Raw genomic sequence first — 21102 nt, forward strand, 5'->3', positions numbered from 1 at the left:
ATCATCCTCAAATAGCCTTATGTGTGATTCCTGTTCTTCACTCTATCGTTTATATGCACTTCTGAATGCGGTTAACTACTGATCGAGCAACGTTTGCTATAGTGTTCTCAGCGATTGCAGTAAATGCAGTTTCGATTTCTGTTCGAAGTGCTGCCAGTTTTCTACGATATACAACATCCTTAAGAGTTCTCCATACTTAAAAATCCAACGAAATTAGGTCAAGAGAACGCGGTGGACACTCAATCGGAGCGCTTCGTCCTATCCAGTGTCCTGGAAGATTGTCATTAAGGTACGCACGGGCATCTCGGTGGTAATGTGGTGGTGCCACCATGCTGTTGGAAGTAGAATTCCTCATTTCCATACAGTCTGCGAATGGCGGGTAAGACGGATGTGCGTACCATGTTCAGGTACACTTGACCAGTCACTGTTCCTTCAAAAAGGAATATTCCAATTAGAACCCTAGATGACAACCCATACCAAACATTAATTCCGGGTAAATTAATAGCTTTTTCCAAAACAGTATGTGGATTGCTTGCACACCAGTAGACGCAGTTATGCCGGTTAACAGCTCCGTTTAACTTAAATTCTGCCTCATTGGACCAAACAACTTTCCCTACGAAGCCTTTGGTGACAGGGGTCCCGGGTTCGATTCCCGGCAAGGGTTTGAAATGTTAACCATAATTGGTTACTTTCGCTGGCACGCGGGCTCGGTGAATGTGTCATCTTCATCATCATTTCATCGTTATAACGACGCGCAGGTCGCCTACGGACGTCATACCCAAAGACCTGCATGTGGCAAACCGAACTTGTCCTCGGACACTCCCGGCATTAAAAGCCATACGCCATTTCATACCATGTACCGAAAACACTCACAGTACTGCATTCTCCGAACAGAGTCATCTTCATTTAATGCATGCAAAAGTGTTGGGGATGAAAACTTAAACGTTGCTGTTTAACAACACGGCGTACGCTGTCTATGGTAATCCCAGTCTCACGCGCACATTGCTTTGAAGATTTCTGCGGTGACTGCACAAAGTATTCCAAAAGTATAGCCGAGGACACGGGGCTTGTTGCTGTCCGAGATGTTCCCAGAAACCTATATCGTTAGATAAAACGGCCGTGATCGTTGTTCAGATCCGACCAAAAACCGTCCGGATCCAGGCTATAAGGACCTACACCAAAACCAATATAATAGTATACATGATTGAAACTATAAGATGAAGTCACATTTATTTATTAAGGCACCAATTAATGAAACTGAGGAAAAGAAGCTGAGCAATTATATTACTGCTTGTGCTTGTTGTTTAAAGGGGCCTGACATCGAAGGTCATCGGCCCAATTATATTACTAATATATACAAACATATAATTAAAAGGTTGCGGCGTAGGGCCCGTGAACACTCACTAATAAGGTAACCATACATAGAATAGATGATACAAGATTGGTGATAGGTTAGTACTTACGGATTTTGATTCCTTTATTTATTGGATTTTTGAGATTATAAGAGGGAATTCCTATCATCTGGAATCTGGAATTCTCCTTCTCGAAATCACTCGTGGGATTAACGTCGTTGAACAATATTAATCTTATTTAAGCTCCTTCTGCTTGCCTTACTTTCTTTGTTATTCGCCACAAAATCAGTTGCTATTATTCTCCGTGTCCAAGACAACGTTCCTGGTGTAAAGCCTACTTTGGAGCGGGGCACATATAGCGCCGCAAGGAGTAAAATAAACGGGCAATGAAAAAAGAAAAGGAAAAAAGGTTTACGCCTACCTGGGGCACTTGGCGTCACAATAATAAAATGCCCTCCCACAAAAGAAAAGGAAAAAGGTTATGTAATGCCATACAAAATCAAAGAATTAAAATTAGAAACAAGGCAAAAAATTAACACAGTGATTGAAAACCCAATCACACAAGTAGGGAGAATAGTTAGGAGAGCAGAAAATATAAGATTGGGTACGCAATCTTATCACATGTAAATAGAGCACCAATATTGAGTACGTCTTCATATCATCTCATACGACGGTAGAATCCCATCACTTAACTTCCATACAAGTACACTTACTTCTGCGACAGGTAAATGAACGTAGTTTGGGTTCATAGTACCTTACCTCGGCAGAACTTGAGGACGGATATGCAGAGGGAAGCACGCACGACTGGACCAACAGTGCGTACCATAGAAAAGGTCTCCAGTAAGCCATGGCAAATAAATGAAACAGGCACAAAACCATACATCATCAAAATATCTCGCGTTGTTTATAATGAAGATATAAGGAACACAGAAGGAAAATAATCGAAAATGAAGACACCGCCACTCGGAATGGACTGACAGAATAATAAAAGAATAAATAAAATCGAAATGACTAAAACACCTCACATAAAGGAATGTAAAAAGGGAGCAGTGATTCAGGTTATTGTGTCCGCCAATACACCCGCTGATGATGACGATGATGATGCTTGTTGTTTCAAGGGGCCTAACATCGAAGGTCATCGGCCCCCAATACACCCGCATAGACATGAAGCAAAACATTAACTTTGCATGAGTTTAAGATACTACTAAATATAAATTATGGGCCATCCACCTGGAACTACGACTTACATACCATGCAAATACGGAGGTCGTTAGAGCATCCATCCTAGTCAGATTATGTTGTATATCGTATCGTTCAATATAAGGTACACAATCCCGCAATCGGGATAATAAAAGACAAAAATCAGGTTAGCGAAATTCACAGAATAGAATAGCTCATTTCTGCAGGAGACCAAATATATTCTAATAGAGATGACGGACATCATAAGAGCGATTTCACTGCCATCTGTTGTGACCAGCATATTAAAGTAGCACAACATCAATAGGACATAACAGATAGTAAAATGTCAAGAAAAGGTTTCTTGGCTCACTGGTCTCCCAGATATGCCCTTGTGAACTTCGCATATGGTACCATGAGTCTCAAATTTGTCTTGAATGCGTGCAATTACCACTCGTGTTAGCGGTTCTATTCTGTACAAACGTCTCCATTGCCGCTGAACTTCAACAACATTCTCGATTTCTCAATACCACTTCAAAATTACTTTTCGCTGTTCAAACGATAATCTTTGACCGTTTCGTTGTAACAACACTAGCATAACGTCATTTGAGTCGCATCTATTTACAGAACATCACACGATAATCTTGGTTTCATTTGTTCATTGTTGCTTGTCGCTTACCAACATAGCATAACATATCCGCGCTTTTTGCTCAGTCTTTTAACACCGATGCGCCTCGCGACTACTATTGTAGATTAACTACACAACACAGGACAATCTTCTGTCTGAATGAATAGCAATGCAGTGCAATACAGTAGCGTGAGCTGGCGCTGTACAATGCACGCAGCGGAGAAAATCCCCGCCCGCGTGCTGAATTTCACATTAATTTACTTGGCATGAAGTAAATGCCTAAAAATTCATTATATCTGTTTACAGAACATCGTACTCCACATTACTGTTGTTTTTCGGTCCAGTTTGATACATATTATATAGATATCTCCTGTCAAAGTGTGTATACATTTCATTGGCCCCCTCTGATAAGAAATCATAAAGGTCCAATAATACTCCCCAGCCGATGCTCTCTTATTCGATACAGGATCAGATAGCACTTTACCTACTGTAATTCTCTGACATCCAATTTCTAGAAATGTAGCCACGCATTCAACCATCCTTTTGTCTAGTCCAGTAGCCCTAATTTTCGTCACTAATCTCCCATGATGTACCCTCTCAAAAGTCTTGGATAGATCAATAGCGAACTTTTGTAAGTTTATAATATGATGATGTTGATGTTCGTTGTTTTAACGGGCCTAACAGCTAGGTCATCGGCTCACTTTAAAACTTGGTATTAACTCCTTTGTAATTAGTGTTTAGTAAGTCGCTCTCAAAGAGTACCTATACGGAGAGGCTGCTCATTTCGTTAATAAACTTGATTCAGTTTCAAAGTTATATAATAGTTTGAAATTCTAGATTGGTCGTGACGTGGAGCTGCATCTGTGGAGAAGAAAGGTAGTTATGGAAAATATAGCTTTTGGAACAGTGAAAGGGCTTCTGACCACTCGAACAATAACAGTGAACCTAAGGAAGAGGTCTGTAATATGTTTTGTTTCGAGTGTAGTGCTCTGTGGAAGCAAAATATGGACGCTTAGAAAAAGAAGAACATGTGCAGCATCTCAAGGCTTCTAAAATGTGGGTGTGGAGTATGTGGATTAGATAGGAATGAAGAAGCACTAAGGAGGACAGAAGAGAGAAACGATCGTGGTGTGGGCACATCTTGAGGAGGGGTTGTTTGCAAAGAAGAATGGTGGAGGGAAAATTGATGGGAAGAGAAGAAGAGGAAGTCCATGACACAAAATGCTGACATAAATTAAAGGAGGAAGAACATATTAACAGATGAAGGAATAAGCCAAGGACAGAGAGACTTGGAGTGTCCAGCTGATACCTGTCCTGCGATAGATTTACGCAGAATAAGAGACTTATTAAGATACGGAACTCCTGGTTTCACAATTTCATTAGCTTCTAGTGGATTTGTAATGCAAAAATATCATTAATTCCAATATGCTGTATGCCGCACTTTCTTATGAAACGAATTTCAAGAAGAGTTTATTAATAATTCGACCTTGGAGACTCTGCTTAGTCAGAACATCTCTCATACCCTTTAATTCTCTTATTCAGATATCTCCCGGTATTAATTCAACACTAAACGTCAATATCGCCTGTCATCCAGCGGCCCCGGGTTCGATTCCCGGCCGTGTCAGGAGTTTTTAATTGTACATGATTAATATCCTTGGCCTGGGGACTGGGTCTTTGTGTCGTCCTTAATGTTCCTTTCCACACATTCAACTCTTTACACTTCCACAATTTCCAAATACACGCAGGTTCATAACATACGGTGCAAAGTAGGAGCAAAAGATCTTCGCAGGTCGCGCCCCGAATAAATAGCATTTTAAAAAAACTCAATATCACTATGATATGAAAGATAGCTGGTACTCCAGTACGACCAGGTAATAATATGTCGGTCAGATCCGTAATTACGTTTCAGTGTAGCTAGACCGAGCAGACGAGCAGAAGCATTGCAAGCCAAGTAGGTGTTCAGCCAGCCCGTCAAAGTAGTCGACTCAGCCAAGAAAACAATGACTCACTCTTCGCGTTCGAGGGATCTCTGGATCAAATCCAGGGCATCCAGACTACTTTCAATGAACTTACATTTCAAGCAGTTAAGGTGTAAAATATGTGTAGAACATGATGTTTGCAGAGGAATATACATGAAAAATGACACGATCAGTAATGTCGCAAATAATACCTCCCGCATACGAAACAGGGAGACTGATGGTTGAGAAATGAAGAGTCAAGTCATAAAGCCGAAGGGTTATCTTCAAAGAGAATTAAAGGAAGAGTAGGATCCAAACATAAAGATTATTTCAAAAAGGATATAATTATTTCCTTACTCAGAGACATTCAGGAATTAACTCGTAATGTATTCCAAGTAATAGTGTGATGCTTTCACAAGTAACAAACTACTGAGATATATGGACATGAAGACCAGAATTTAGTGGTTTGATCTCTAGCCACCAAGCTCGATAGCTGCAGTCGCTTAAGTGCGGCCAGTATCCAGTATTCGGGAGATAGTAGGTTCGAACCCCACTGTCGGCAGCCCTGGAAATGGTTTCCCGTGGTTTCCCATTTTTACACCAGGCAAATGCTGGGGCTGTGCCTTAATTAAGGCCACGGACGCTTCCTCCCCACTTCTAGCCCTTTCCTATCCCACCGTCCCCATAAGACCTATCTGTGTCGGTGCGACGTAAAGCAACTAGCAAAAAAAAAAATCTCTAGCCACAGTGACTATACATTCCAGGAAAATATGGCATAATGGCTTTTTTCCAGTCAAAGGATTACCTACCCCAGAATGAATTCCAACGTATCTAGAATATTCACCCTTTCATAGAAATAGTAACGGCAAACTACATGATTTTACATCCAGAGAGTTAAAATCATGCCAATCTTTAAACATGGCACCCCTCTTATTTAAAAGTTCTTCCCAATTCATGTCACTGTCTGCAGAATTATAGAGAAATTTAAACGTTCAATTTCATTCAGAGCGAAGATATTACACAGTAAATAAAGGTTGCTAAGGTATCTCATAGTGACTTATGTGGTGTTTAAACACCAGCAATTTTATTAATCTCCCGATACGTGAGGTATATACTATTTATATGAAGGAAGGGGGGAATAGGGCGACAAAGTGAGAGCCTTCTCCCAGATTTGGATAACGCTATCTGAACTATATCACCATGAATCATCATTGCTGAGTTGAGCCCCATTACAAGGAGTTTATTTATAACACAATAAGTTGTTGTTGTTGCTTTCTTGGGAGAGTTACAAACTAATAATCATCATCCCTTTGTACTTAATGCGAGTATGAATTATGTCCGATAAAATCGGTATCAATAGCATTGGTAAGGAAGAGGGAGGCCCACCAGCTTATCTCAGCTAGGTGTGGAGAGGAGTGATTTTAAATCCCACCATTAGCCAGTCTTGAAGTTATTCCTGATCATTTCCCATTTAAACTGCCAGAAACCGCTGCGACAGTGTCGTTCCCAATAAACAGAGCTGTGCTCCTCACAATCCTACTCTCAGATAAACAGTTGTATATGTGTTCAATTGTTCATTAATACAGACACAGACAGATAAGAACGCAGGTTAACGAAGAAATTTCATAATTATTTCATTATTATGTCCCAAATTCCTAAACGATCTTCAATTCCAGAAATATCATTTGAATTTTAAATGAAAACCGTGGTAAAAATGTCACCCTATCCATTTTAAACTGAAAGTGGGGATCCACGGAAGATCATCTCTAGAATGGTGACAGGATTTAAACCACGTTCCTCGATAGTACTTGAATAGTCGCCGCATTAGTCAGAGTTTTAACACGTCGCTCTATTCTAATCGAAGAACAAGAGTAACAATTGGCTGTGGGCCGTGTGAACAAAAAATCATCATCATCATCATTATCACATGATTTCGCACACCAGTCAGGAGAAGCGGTACCTCTTGATGTGGAATGATCTTATTGTCACACGCAAGGTGTTAGGCCCACTCCATCTTAATGAAGTATCTAAAGTAAGCGTTACTTTCGGGTTTGGTAAATTCATGTTTGATTTCAAGAGATTGACAATGAGGTTGTCGGCCCTTCTCCTCGAAGTACAACAGCATTTCTCAGTTGATTGTTCTATAACAATTCTTTTTGCGGAATTGCCGTGTACAGAATAGCAGACTGTGAGTTGGTGACACGGAGCGTCCCTCCCCACGAATATCTCACATTGAGTGCGAGATATAATTAAACCTCATGGGGCAATCGGCCGGCAAGGCAAGCGGCTGCCAGGACGTAGAGCACATTCGAAGCTTGCCCAGTCACCGTAGCAGTTCATACTGGAGCCCCTCTCCGATCGTCCGGCCAGCACGTTTTCTACACATTGTTCTTGTGAAGTGTAAGTTTGGAACGTCAAGAAGATGAGTCTACCTACTTCATTTGTGTTTCAGATGTTTTCATCTTAACGTGGTACAGTTTAAAGAACAAAATTAACTGTGTTAATACACAGGGTTTTACTATTTTAATGACAGTTAGTTTCTTCATTAGTAGTAGGTGTGTTGTGGATACGGAATGAGGGAGATCTTAATTACAGGGAGTTTTCGTGCTGAGTTCAACGACTTTTTTCTAGTGCTGGATTTAGACATTTACTGTGTTGGGAGAGACGGTCTCTCAAATGTGTCCCGAAAAGGTTAGTATTCCTTCGGTTAACTCCCACGCGAAAGAAAATCCACCTGGATATCATTGGCTTTGAAGGTTCTTTCAGTTGATAGGTGAACATCGTATAACTCGGAAACATTCTCCGTCTCCATATAATATCCGCAGAAGTGTAATTGAGGAATACATCTAGTGGGTTGCATGGTCGACGGTAGATCCACGTGTCTACTCAGCGCTCTTCCATATTCCCTCTTCCATGACCATTAATGACCACACAGTAGAACCAACAAATGAAAAAGGTTTACTATATAGTGAGAACGATTTAAGCATGGTTGAAAACATTTCTTTTCCGTATGAATCTGTTAGCCTGAGTTTCTTAACGAAGTGATGGAGTAATGAAGCATACCCACGACCATCTAAAATGGACAGAAAATTCGGGCTTCTCGACACCCGTATCTTATTCATTTAACACCATCTCCTACGTTTACCATCGCTTCCCGTTCTACTTTCCGAGCTAATTTTCCCAAGTAATTTCTCATTCGAATTTAGTGTCTCGTTTTTTTTTTGTTTTGTTTTGTTTTCTGCTAGTTGCTTTACGTCGCACCGACACAGATAGGTTTTATGGCGACGATAGGACAGGGAAGGCCTAGGAATGGGAAGGAAGCGGCCGTGGCCTTAGTTAAGGTACAGCCCCAGCATTTGCCTGGTGTGAAAATGGGAAACCACGGAAAACCATTTTCAGGGCTGCCGACAGTGGGGTTCAAACCTACTATCTCCCGAATACTGGATACTGGCCGCACATAAGTGACTGCAGCTATCGAGCTCGGTTTAGTGTCTCGTGTAACATAGTTATGATTCATTAACCACTTCCCGCACCATTTTTTAAGTGCTTCCTCCGATTGGCGTTAGTCAAGATTCTTAGCATATTCATGATCGTTCAGCCACTCCCGTCATCCAATAATCGGAAAAATGTAGTAATATATTTCCATCGTATGAAGATTACATTTAAAAAGTATACCGCAGCTTTCTTGTTAAAGGAGAAGAGGAGCTCATTGTGGAGTAAGGGTAGTACTAAAAATGAGAATAACTTTTAAGTTTGCTTAGAACGAATGAATGGTGTAAGAATTTGGACAGACACCTCTTCTACGCCAACGAATTTGTGTATTAGGATTATTCTACATTCGGGTGCTGCGCTGAATGGAAGACGGAACCACGGAACCATGTGCCGACCTTTGCAACTCCGCTAAGAAACATGAATCTATATTTAAATACCGGTGCTCTGAAGTCCAGAATAATATGTGCGCAGAATTGTCCACGAGACACCTAAAGAGAGACAGCTAGTGACAATGTCTAATGTACAAGCAATGTTGAAGATGGATGTTGTGAATACTTCTAATAATACATTTTTTGCGTTGAAATGTGATCACTGACCTTTAAAGCGAAGCTGCAGGAATAACTTGGAAATTACTGCGGAAAAATGAAATAACATATTTCAATTAGAAGATATCGTATGGTTTATAGGAACTATGTAGGCAAACGTTGTAACAGCGTGCTAAAAGACCCTGCGTTACTATTCTTGTACATCTCAGTCTCTGCTGAATTGTTGTACAAAAACGATGTCCTCTTGAATGGCTGGCTTGTGATAATTCGTTTATAAAATGGCTTGCAGACATAGACGCTACAATTCAGAAGAAAAGCGTGACTCAGAAACAATTAATTCCCAATTCTTGTTTAAAATATTAATTTACATGACTATCGACGTATTTCCATACTTAATCTTCAGCAAGTTATTATTTTCATGGGCTGAAACTGAGTTTCTTGTCTCAGTTTATCAAGAACAGTATGTTCTGTTGCTTTGAACTTTCGCTCAAGTGATATTTGTCCATCACTTTCCTCATCGTTGGCTACAAATTTCAAGTCCCTTGTTCCTGAAAGTTATATTGGAAACCTACTCTTGTCATGTGCATAATTTCCTCAGTAACCTATATTAATACCGTAGGCGATTCGTTCAAGGTCATGACAGATCACTCAGTGGTTGGAACGGTAACTGAATAATAACACTAACGTAATATTTAGACATTTGTTCGCATCAACCCATAGTCTGTTGGCCACGTGAAACCAGGCAGGATGTTGTTTGGGACTTAGATTAATATTTGAATTCATACCTTGAGCACAGAAAACTGTATCCTGGAAACAGTTCCAGAAAAGCTCAGCATAGAAGACGTTTAAGATTTAGGTTAGCAGTGTAGATATGATTTAGTACTGTAACTGCTATAGGAACAGTTCAATTATTTTTCTTATTGTTTTACGATTTGCTTTACATCGCACCGACACAGATAGGTCTTATGACGATGGTGGGAAAGGAAAGGGCTAGGAGTGGGAAGGGAGCGGCCGTGGCATGAATGAAGGTACAGCCCCAGCATTTGCCTGGTGGAAAATGGGCAAACACGGAAAGCCATTTTCAGTGCCGCCGAGAGTACGGTTCGAACCCAGTATCTCCCGAATGCAAGCTCACAGTTGTGCGACCCTAACCGCACGGCTAACTCGCTCAGTGAGAACAGTTCATACACCGTAAGTAGTCAATAGGCCTATGTGGTCATAGGTATATGTTTTTCAATCAAATATTAGTCGGTCTCATTTTCGAAAATAGATTTTAAGTTATACTAAATTTATCCGCTAATACTTTTAGTATTACTCTGTTCAGTCAAATTTCAGACGTTAAGTGTATAGAAACACAACTAGTTTACTTGTTATATGCAGTTAATAGAAATTAGAACGTGAATCTTACATGGTGTGATGAAATGTAGGGTGAGGTCCATTATATTATAATGAATAGAAAAAAAAAGGAATGAATCTAATATTCCCATAATTTAAATACACATTTCGGTCTAGATTACTTCAAAATTCTAGGCTGTTTCTATAACCTTCAATGTTTTCGAGAATTGTATGACGGGTTTAGACGGGTCATTTTCATAATACATTAAAGTTCCTTAATCATATAATGATGGGCTTATCTATATTTTAAATTTCTCTTTGAAGTTGGTCTCTTTCCAAGTAACATGGTTAATTAAATTATTTCAAAATTTCTTTAACAGTACGTAAAAATGGCTTCATTAAGTGGATAGACGATGACACACATTAATTTTATGTCAAATATCTTGAAAACTATTTCAGTGTATGTTATATGATGTCACAACTCTGTACCCAGCGTACTTCCTAAATTACTGATGCTTCTTAACAGTAAACATGTAGAAGCTCTTAATCAAAATATGTTTCTTAACTCTTTTGCAGAAATGTATTTCATAACAAAAACTACCATTTATATAATAACGCTAAACAATGAACAGGTGTTACTCAAGTAATTACTGCTCCTGTAATTTTCCTTTCTAATAGAAATGTCGTTCTCCTAAACTCAGTTTAAAACTTAGATTAATTTATGCACAAAGATGCAAGGTTCTAGTTAGTAGGTCAGTGAAATACTTCACCATACTAATATTTGTGGTTTACGAATTGCTGGTAGTAGTTTGTATCTGACACACGTAATATATAGTATACTACCGAAAGGCTTTAAGCTAGATTAAACGGTATAGATATTTTGGTCTCTTTTAAAATAAGCACATTGTTTAACTTGCCCACCGGTCTCCACACAAATTTTATCTCTTTAAATTACAACCCTATTATAATCGTGTATCATAGGAGAGAAAGTTGAGAAGTTAGAATAACATAGGGATGGTTGAGATGTAGAAGTTTACTTTATATTCTGATTCCGTTGTTCACATCAAATAAATTAATTTTGGAAAAATTACCTAAAAACTGAACGAATATTTAAAAAATAAGGAGGGAGGAAATTTTCGGTTAGGGACAGTAATGGCGATTTTGGAAGCCTATCAACGAAGTATTTCTAAGAAGACATACTCGTAAGTTTTTACTTTCTGACAAACGTGTAGGCCTCTCAAATTCTTCAGTATGGAGTATGTAAGTTGAGTACCCAACGAAGGTTGGTTAGAACTTCAACAGATCTGCCATCAGCCCTCATAGATGGTATAGGCATCACTGAAGAGGGGTACTAGTGAAATGAGGTGTGAGGCAGTTTCCCGTTGCTTTCCTCACCGAACCAGAAGTTGCTATTAGGTATCAGTCTGCCAAGCCCACTGAAATGCATGCACCAACCTCCCCTATGAGCAACATTGTCACACCATTCATAACAGGCACTGACTGCATAAGAAATGGAATTACTAGCATCGCTCATACCTCAGTCAATTTCATATTGTCAAAGCCAAGAGTGAGCCTTAGACAGGTCAATTAACGTGACAACATTTGTTCCTTTCCATACCAAAAGTCTTAGTTCACTGTAAATACGTCTCGCCAGCAAAGGAATAAGCATTGATTATTTGATAGTATTTAAGGTACAGAGACAAATACACCTTCAGCGCTCCCTGAAACTGCAACGAAATAAAACATCTGTTATTCAGTATACCCTGAAACTCAACTACGATAACTTTAAATTTCCTAACTTCAAGAAAATAATTTTCAATCCTAAACATGCATTATCTCTCAACCACTCCAAAAATAAAGAATTCGTCAAGCTAAAAGAAAAGGTCACAAAAGTTTGCTTCAACAATGCAGCATTCACATCTTGACAGCCGTTTCCTTCAGATGTGATACTTATAAAAGGATTACTTCTGATTTAAAAATATACCACATTAAATAAAAAACAAGAAGATGGAATTCCAACCTCAATTTACTTGGTGTCAATGTAGGATGGCAAATTATGAGCCATGAGCCACCGGTATTAGTCTCCTCGAAAATACATTTTTTAAATTCAATTTTTACCTCGCACCGATACAGATAGGGTTTATGGCGACGATGGGACAGGAAAGGCCTAGGAGTGAGAAGGAAGCGGATGTGGCCTTAATTAAGATACAGACCCATCATGTGCCTGGTGTGAAGATGGGAAACCACGGAAAACCATCGTCAGGGCTGGGGTTCGAACCCACTATCTCCCGGATGCAAACTCACAGCTACGCGCCGCTATCCGCACGGTCAACTCGCGCGGTTCGAAAATATCAAATTAACTAGTATTTTCTTGTCATAAATGTAGCAAAGTCCACCTTCAGCAAGTTTACCGTCGTTACTCAAAAGTCTATCATCGAACAGACTGACGTGACGTTCCGTGATACTATTTATCAAATAGCAATTGCTGTCCACTAACGTAAAACAAGACTTCGTACACTGAGGGAAGTGGAAATGGTCGTCCATACGATACGTAACGATGTGGAATCATGTGCTCATGCTATTGTTTGTGTTTCATATGAGCACTGCTTAGTGTACTTTGCTGTATTACTCAATATATCAAGTTGTTGTTGTTGTTGTTGTTGTTATTATTGTTGTTGTTGTTGTTGTTGTTGTTGTTGTTTGCGTCATGAGTCCGTAGCCTGGTTTGTTGCAGCTCTCCATGCTGCCCTATCCTGTGCTAATTTTTCATTTCTATGTAACTGCAACATCTACTCTAATCCGTTTGCACAGTCATGCCTTGGTCTATTCCTACCGTTCTTACCGCTTACACTTCCTTCAAAAACTGACTTAAAATATCCCGAGTATCTTAAGATATGTCCTGTCATTGTATCTCCTCCTCTGGTCACATTTCGTTGAACTGTTCTCTTCTGACCTGTTCGATTCATTATCTCTTCATTCGTGATTCGATTTACCCATATCACCTTCAGCAATCTTCTGTAAAAACATACTTCAAAAGCTTCTACTCTCTTCCTTTCTGAGCTAGTTCCTGTACATGTTTCACTTCCATACAATGCCACGCTCCAAACGAAAGTCTTCACAAGCATCTTTCTAATACCCTTTCATGATGATGCTTGTTGTTTAAAGGCGCCTAACATCTAAGGTCCTACTAATCCCTTTTATCAATGTTCGAAGAAACAAAACTTCTTTTCTAAAAAAATGCCTTTCTTGTTTGTGCTATTCTGCATTTATATCCACTGTATTTCTTCCGTCGTTAGTTATTCTACTACCCATGTAACAAATATCAACCACTTCCTCTAAGGCTTCATTTTCTGATCTAATATTTCTGCATCATTTGACTTCGCTCGACTGCACTCCATTATTTTGGTGTTGGATTAATTTTCATCTTGTACTTCTTTCCAAGACTATTTCTACACCATTCACCAATTTCATCAGATCTCCTGCACACTCAGACAAAACAACAACTAAAATATAGTCCATGCAGTGTTATTTCGATATCCTGTACCACTGACAGATTTAAAGCCAGTTGAGCGAGTCTGCACTGGTTTGAAAGAAATAAGGAGTTGTGTTCCATGGGATCATTTGTAAATAGAAGCAATTTGATTTCCTTATGCTAGCAGTCTTACGCCGGGGTCTCTGTGGATATCAGTTCTCGTAATTCAGACACGGTAGATTGTCTTTGTGATTATTGATACAGTGTATCATACTGTGCTTGAAACTGGTATACGTTGGAGCACACGGTCAGTGAGATATTACGCGGTCTTCCGATGACTGCAAAATGTATTTCATACGCCTCTCGACATGTCTGTAAATATTAAAACTTGTGAATCACCCATTATTCGTTGTTAGTGCCGTAAGTATAAAAACTCTGTATTTTACAATGTCTGCTATGATACCAAAGTGACACATCACAAATTCTTTCATACGATAGTTATATTCGAGTTCACGAATATCCTCTGAGTACCTGGATATGTAAGGTGTGTGTCAAAAGATTGACGTTTCCGTTTTATCAGAAATATGATTTATGCAAAGTACTGTTTCAGCGTACCCGGTTTTAAATTGAACTGCACACGATGTAATAGAGTGAGCCAACATCTTGATTAATTAATTCAAATTCAGTTCACAAGTTCCTGTTCAATTGTTATGGAATTGGTATTTAATTCTAAAATTCTTACACATGGTTTATATTTCAGGTTACATCATGAAGCAGCATTGTATCAGATAGTCGCCTCACGCGTGAGGCCTCGGACGTTAGTGCACTTCCCCAGTACTCCCACACATCCAGGTGAGTAGCCTTCATTCTAAATCTACCTCATAAATACTCATAATTGTCTAAAATAGGAAAACTATGACAAAAGTACTTTTTCTATGAAAGATAAATTTAATAACACATGGATATTCATTATAATTTTTTTAGCAAGATGGCAATATAAGTTTCTACAATAACCACATTATTGAATCATGTAGTGAACACCGTAGTTTACTTACAATGAAGAGTTTTGGTTATTCCCATTGTTAAATAAGTGCGAAGACTGTTTCGTTATGTTTCTTATTTTACGTGGGGTGTAGATTTTACATTTTATTTTGTAATTATTTGTTCCACATGGAATCTATAAGTCCGTTACAATTGGTGTCGAATACTTTTGACACGGTAGTTAACTAACTTGGTGCCCTTTCTTAATGCTCCGTTTATAATGAAAGAGATTCATACATATTTCTTCGCGAGAAGTAATTAAGATTGTATTTACAGACAAATCGAACGGAATGTCTTTGGCTTGAGAAGAAAATATTCTGTACAAATAACGGTAAAGTTAAGTTACTAGGTCATTACACAGATATTTGTGTGTACAGAATGTCGACAGACATTTCCTGAAGCTAATTCTTGCTAAAACAACATCGATAAAAATATAACTGAGCATCGATGTTAAGAGATAATTATTTCACTTTAGCTTGCATGTAAACAAAAGACCGTATATGGACGTAATGTATGGGTTCGCCTGGTTAGAACACACCGTTTATATTATTCATTATATAGTTGTCATCGCCCTCTCCGTTATTCACCGTCATCTAGATGCGCCTTTTGTCCTGTACATATTCATGCTGTAGACACGTTTTATTCAAATGATATTAATGCTGTCATACACCTAGTCGTTCACCAGGGAAATATGTTTCATTAGTTGAATTTAGAATATTCTTGTGAATCTTCTCACAATCACCCTTTCAGGTAACATACTGGAAATAATTTAGTGCTAGCTGCCGGATATATGTAATTTATAATGCAATCTTACTAACCTATCGAAAGAATTTCTGTGGAGATTACTGAAAACTTGGTCCACATTTTCTGGAGCTGTCCTTTTGTATTCTAATACTGTGGAATATGGAAATTAGACCTTCCTGGCATCATAGGAAATAATGATAATGTATTATCTCTCATTTTCACTTCAGAAAATGAGGCGTTAAATGGTAAGAGGGAAAGCAACTTCCGGAAACTTCAAAAATGTTCAACTATTGTATCAAAGTCTTTATTATATTTCTCAGTAGTCATCGCCTTGACTCAGCAATGTAATTGCATATGGCCAGTTAAATTATTAATTCCATTAATTCAGTAGCACTGTCATTGATTCGCTGTAGTGTAAGTCAAATGTGAAATGTTAATGTCAAATGATAGTGAATATGTTCAAATTATATTTGACGTACATAATATGATTTTAGAGTAGTCAACTTGACAAAAGTTACTCAGTAACTTTGAATTTACCTGGAAATTATTCAAAAGGATATGACAGTGTGGCAGGAATTACACAGCCAGTGGCGCATAAAAATGTCACTTACTCACGAGACGAAGTTACTTTTAATAACGCACGAAGTTTAAAGTTTCCCTTCTACGTCATTAAGGTTCCACACTATTCTAAATTAATTAAACAAAGATTATTGCACATTCATGACTGTGTCATACATTTTCCTAAGTTCGGTAATTTCCTACTGTATACAGAGTCCGGATAAGTGATTTAAATTCAGAATATTTTGTTATCATTCTGAATCCTTACATAACACCTGTAACAGTTTCAAATGCTAAGGCGCAACACTGCCAATGTCTCTGATAGAGTGTTTTAGCAACGCAGAGAAAGATAATTGATTAACCGTTAAACCTTCATGAGTCTCGCACTCCGCCTGATATTTGGTTGATGAGTAAATACATCCATATTAACATGAAGTCGCTGGCCTATCATTAGATGCATGGAGCACATATCCACCAAAACTAAGACACTTTAATAAACATGGCCTCTCTCCTCCCTCTAGAAATATTCTCACAATAGAGTCCCTTACACGTACATGTGCACTATGGTTAACCTAGTATTTTCTTAAAATTATTTTGTTGGCTTTTCCGTACGTTAATTGCTGTTACACGCACGTCATAAATGAAAAGCTCGAACTATGCCTGCATGGAGGGACGAACGACACCATTAATCACCTTCTGTCACATTCAATGTTCGGTACTTCCTATTACCATTCGAATATTCACCTTTTGTCCGAATCATTGGCTGAATAGTCAGCGTAGTACTTTCCGGTTCAGAGGGCCCCGGGTTCGACTCCCGGCGGGTCGTGGATTTTAACCTTAAACTGTTAGTTCCCCTGTTCGGGGACTGGGCATTTTTACTGTCCCCAGCTTCTCTACAACTCACACACAACACAATCCCCCACTACAATAACACACAGTTTCCTATACATGGCGGATGCCACCCATCTTCGTCAGAGGTTCTGCCTTACAAAGGCAGCACCAGCCTAAAAATAGCCACACAAAATTATCTTATTTATCCCCTTTGTATTTCCTTTTGTGCCAAAGAATGACTAAAAATCCACAGAATGTTCGGTGAAATCAAAATAATTGCAGAAAAACTGTAGACTAGAGCATCATCATTCATGACTCCAGGCTCACCAAATTTGCAGACGACGGTACACACAGCAATTTTATCATGGTGTTAATTTAACGATTTTGTGGAAAAATGTTGATTTACATTATAATAAATCCAATACTTAAATATGTGGACATAATTGTATTTGTTATTAAATCTCATGTTATGAAATGCAGAGGTTGACAATATAGTGCTTACTTTTGGAGACCACCCTCAGTTGTTGCATAGTATCTTCAACACTTATCCCAGACAAGCACTGAGATGATACTCGTATTTTATTTCCTCAAGTTCAAAACTAGTACAGAATAAGTGCAAAAAATTGATAAATGGATGCAAATTAACGTGAAGTTATTATCAAAAGCGGATTAATGAATGTAGTTCGCCTCTGTAGTGTAGTGGTTAGTGTGATTAGCTGCCACCCCCAGAGGACCGGGTTCGATTTCTGGCTCTGCCACGAAATTTGAAAAGTGGTACGAGGGCTGGAACGGGGTCCACTCAGCCTCGTGAGGTCAACTGAATAGAGGGGGGTTCGATTCCCTCCTCAGCCATCCTCGAAGTGGTTTTCCGTGGTTTCCCACTTCCCCTACATGCAAATGCCTGGATAGTACCTAACTTAAGGCCACGGCCGCTTCCTTCCCTATTCCTTGTCTATCCCTTCCAATCTTCCCATCCCCCACAAGGCACCTGTTCAGCATAGCAGGTGAGGCCGCCTGGGCGAGGTACTGGTCTTCCTACCCAGTTTTATCCCCTGACCCCGACTCTCACACTCCAGGACACTGCCCTTGAGGCGGTAGAGGCAGGATCCCTCACTGAGTGCGAGGGAAAAGCCAACCCTGGAGGGTAATCAGAAGAAGAAGAAGAAGAAGTTCAATACTAGTACAGAATAAGTGCATAAAATTGATAAATGGATGCAAAGTAACTTAAAGTTATTATCAAAAGCGGATTAATGAATTTCAGGGATGGTGATACGGCTAAGCTTAGCAGTCGATATAGTGCTTCATGGTGAAGAGGTATTGAAATGACAGGAATCCTGCCAGGCTTTAAATTTAAATTCATTATGTCAGCAAATAATACTTCGTAATTAATTGCATCTCTTTTATGAGAAAATTCAGCTATGTGTGAAGGGAAGACTGAACATTCTTAGAATGTTCGGTGAAGTTTAGAACTTGTATAAATACTTGCAGAGTAATTATGGGTGGAGAACGTCATTCATGGCTCTAGGCCCATCTAATTTACGGATGAATGTACACACTGCAATTCCACTCCAAGTTTACGATAACGACCGTCGTAAACAGAGCATATTTGAGTTGCTAGTTCAGTTCTCTCACCGAAACCCAGCGACGCCGGCCAATTCATGAGGCTGTTGAACTGACCATTGTGTCTAGCACCGAATCGTGTTATTTACTTCACCTTTCTTTATAAACACAAAAAATGTAATTCGTGAAATATCACTCATCAAATCTATACCTAACAGCAGCTATTGACGAATATCCACAACTATTTCAATCACATTAGAATGCTTTCAAAATTCCGACGTTCGCACCGACACAGATATGCCTTATGGCGACGATGCGAAAGGAAAAGGCTAGGAGTCGGAAGGAAGCGACCGTGGCCTTAATTAAGGTACATCCCCAGCAATTGCACTGTGCGAAAATGGGAAACCACGGAAAATCATATTCAGAGCTGTCGACAGTGGGGTTCGAACAATCTCCCGAATGCAAGTTGACAGCTACGTGCCCTAAAATGCACAGCCACTCGCTTGGTTCCGGTACATTAGGATAGATCTATACCGTACAAGAAAACTACTGCTTGGATAATTGATGCCAGTGCAATAAATCGTACGTAATTCTGTTTCCACACATCGTCACTGGTTGGTGTCTGAGTGGCCCAAGAAGAAACAGTTCGTGTCTGGAGAAAAAAATTTTGTAAATCGTCCATTAATTGATCCTCAAAGTGTGTTATTGAGAATTATGAAGCAGTACGTCAAGAGTTTGGATAGAGGCAGGCCCTGCTTTCGGTACGTCTGTCAGAAATTTCCAGGACTGTCGGATGCCAAAATTATTTAAGGTGTTTCTGACAGCCCTCAAATTCGGAAGCTTATGAAGGATCCGACATTCAGTACGACAATGAACGAATCACAGTCCATTTCCATGGCTAAATGGTTGGCATACTGGCCTTTGGTCACGGGGGTCCCGGTTTCGATTCCCGGCAGGGTCGGGAATATTAACCAAAATTGGTTAATTCCCCTGGCACGGGGACTGGGTGTATGTGTCGTCTTCATCATTTCATCCTCATCCCGACGCGCAGGTCGCCTACGGGAGTCAAATCAAAATACCTGCACCTGGCGAACCGAAGTTCTCAGACACAACCCGGCACTAAAAGCCATACGCCATTTCATTTAAACGAAACACATCTTCAGGCATGGGAATCATTCAAGGATGTTTGTAACAAATTCCCAGGTAAGGTTAAAGGTGTCAACTACCAACAGATTATGGAAACCATGCTGTACAACTTCCAGAAATTGGGTTTCCGCATGAGCTTAAAGTTACATTTCTTGCACAGTCATCTGGATTATTTTCCTGCAAATTTAAGATTCAGCGAGGAACGTAGTGAGTGGTTCCATTATGATCTAATAGAAATGGAACGAAGGTATCAGGGGCGATGGGACGACTCCATGATGTCAGATTAATGGTGTCTAGTGCGAGATAACACTACTGAGGAACACAAACGCAAATCAACACAGCGTTCATTCACATCAAATTGCAGCACACAATAGAGTTCTTGTAGTGAGATTCATACATTCTAACAATGAACATGTTACTTTTTTGGATATTCGTTGCAATTTGATCATGCCTCATTAAAATTACATACATTCTCTATTATGATGTTTTCTATAGAAATTACAACAATATTCAAATTTGGATTTCAAATAGCAAAAAAACTGTACGTGATAGGCAAAAACGGTTTACATATTTGAAATCAGCATAACTAAATTAGGTTAAATCACATCTTCAACCTTTCGCCGGAGAGATTATTTTTTCGCAGGTCGGTGTAATCTATGCAGTGTAGCAACGACATACAAAGTGCTCTCAGTTTCTCAGTATTTAACTACGTGAAGTTCAAATTTTAAAAGTTTCAGTCAACATGTTAACTATTATTTCTATTGTATTTTGTGTCATTATTTTTTTTTTTTTGCTATTGGCTTTACGTTGCACTGACACAGATAGGTCTTATGGCGACGATGGGACAGGAAAGGGCTAGGAGTGGGAAGGAAACGGCCATGGCCTCAATTAAGGTACAGCCCCAGCATTTGCCTTGTGTGAAAATGGGAAACCATGGAAAACCATCTTCAGGGCTGCCGACAGTGGGATTCGAACCTACCATCTCCCGAATACTGGATACTGGCCGCACTTAAGCGACTGCAGCTATCGAGCTCGGTGTGTCATTATTTTAGCAGATACCCCGCCATATGGTGTCTGTAGAAACACGTGGTTTTCGTATTAGGCTCCAATCCCCCTGGTGAAATTTCGTAAAGATAATATAATATAAGGGAAGAAATTTAACTGCCTTAGCATAGAAGATACATTTTGCAATCTAACCAAATTTTACACTGACTTCTCAGAATGACAGCAACAGAACATGTGGCATAGGTGTAGATATTCCAGT

The 21102-nt window shown here is 39.4% G+C and overlaps 1 protein-coding gene across 3 annotated transcripts in view; it reads left to right on the forward strand.

Moving 5' to 3' along the window:
* Nucleotides 1-7382: 7382 nt before the first annotated feature.
* tn (tripartite motif containing protein thin) overlaps nt 7383-21102 on the forward strand; it is a 172296-nt gene continuing 158576 nt past the window's right edge. For all 3 annotated transcript variants that reach the window (XM_067141475.2, XM_067141477.2, XM_067141478.2), the window contains exons 1-2: nt 7383-7514; nt 14719-14810. The gene's annotated coding sequence lies outside the window, so the exon portion shown is untranslated. The remainder of the gene's footprint in view (nt 7515-14718; nt 14811-21102) is intronic.

This window comes from Anabrus simplex, chromosome 2 (assembly GCF_040414725.1).
Source record: "Anabrus simplex isolate iqAnaSimp1 chromosome 2, ASM4041472v1, whole genome shotgun sequence".
Taxonomy (NCBI): domain Eukaryota; kingdom Metazoa; phylum Arthropoda; class Insecta; order Orthoptera; family Tettigoniidae; genus Anabrus; species Anabrus simplex.